Source organism: Triticum urartu, chromosome 2, assembly GCF_003073215.2.
Source record: "Triticum urartu cultivar G1812 chromosome 2, Tu2.1, whole genome shotgun sequence".
NCBI lineage: Eukaryota > Viridiplantae > Streptophyta > Magnoliopsida > Poales > Poaceae > Triticum > Triticum urartu.
The window spans coordinates 752,051,550-752,053,236 of record NC_053023.1 but is presented as its reverse complement, the minus strand read 5'-3'; positions in this window follow the sequence as shown (position 1 = coordinate 752,053,236).

The window sequence follows — 1,687 nt, the reverse complement described above, 5'->3', positions numbered from 1 at the left end:
AAGCAGTCGCCGTGGACTGGGTTGGCCCATGTGCGTCGCTGCCTGCGTTCGGGATAAACAAACAGACCAACAGCGGGCTGTTTGCTGGGCTTCTTTTTTCCCAGACCCATCTCCTAATAACCTATAGTACTATATAGGCCAGCCCAAAATCTCAGGATGGGCCCGCTGTAGCTCCGCCCCTGCCGATAATCACGAGAGCAACTAGTTAACGAGCGCTCCTACGAGCCATTTGGCATGCTCGCCGGAAGGCCATACACGAACATATCTTTCAAAGTCCTTCCAACACGCATGGCTTTGTTGATCGCTTCATCTCGGAAATCTCAGCAACCAGGCCTACTTACCAAAATTGCGCGCAAGTTGTGAGAGCAGATACGCGTTGGATCCCTCCACTGATAGGCCATTGCAAGATCAAAGTGGACGAGGCTACAACCAAATCAGCTAGACGCCGCTCAGTGGGTGCCATTTGCCGAGCCGTTGATGGTTCTTATATGGGAGTGTCAGCTATATGTTTTGAAGGAGTTTCAGACCCGGTGTCTCTTGAAGCTCTAGCTTACAGAGAAGCTCTGGCGTTGGCATCGGATCTCATGGAGGCGCAAGTGGTTGTTGCGTCAGATTGCAAGGAAGTTGTATCCAATATCTTTGAAGGCAGCGGAGGAAAACATGCTCATATCATTCGAGAGATTAAGTTGATGGAGTTAGAAAAACATTCTTGTTCTTTTATTTACGAAAATAGAGCTTCGAATGTAGAGGCACGTAGCCTCGCTAGATACGCGCTTAATCTACCTATTGGCCGCCATGTGTGGCTGCTACAGATATATTCCTCAGAACATTCTTGAGCAATAAAGCATGTGTTTAGAGTCAAAAGAAAAAGTTAACGAGCGCTCCTTCGGGAGCCTCGCAACGATCAGGGCCACTTGCCGCGCTTTCAGCCATTTCTCAGGTGTCGCGTTCTGGGGGCTCCCTCCAGATTTTTTTTTATTTTTTCGCACGCATTTTGGCTTTTTAAATGTTTTTTTTTGATATTTTTAACGTTTTGGTTTTCCACCGGTTTTCCTTAGCTTTTCGATCAAACAAATATTTGTGAAAAATAATTGCGTGAAAAAATGTGTTTTCTTTTTTTTTCTTTCACGAGAGTCACGGTTTTGCTTTCGCGAGAGTCAGGGCCGTGCCTGTCAGAAACGAAAAAAAACATATTTTTTGTTTTGTTTTCTTTTTGCGAGAGTCAGGGTTTTGCTTCCGCGAGAGTCACGGCCGTGCCTCTCGGAGACGAAAAAATGTGTTTTCTGTTTTTTTTCTTTCGCGAGAGTCACGGCTTTGCTTCCGCGAGAGGCACGGGTGTGATTTCTCGAGAGTCACGGTCGTGCCTCTCGTAAACGAAAAAAACGTGTTTTCTGTTTTTTTTCTTTCGCAAGAGTTACGGTTTCTATTCCGCAAGAGGCATGGTTGTGCGTTCGTGAGAGTCACGGCCGTGCCACTCGGAAATGAAAAAAAAAACGTGTTTTCTGTTTTTCCTTTCCTTTCCTTTCGCGAGAGCCACGGTTTTGCTTCCGCGAGAGGCACACGGGTGTGATTTCGCGAGAGTCAGAGCCGTGCCTCTCGGAAACGAATAAAAACACGTTTTCTGTTTTTTTCTTTCGCGAGAGTCACGGTTTCGCCGTGAGAGGCATGGTTATGCTTTCATGAGAGT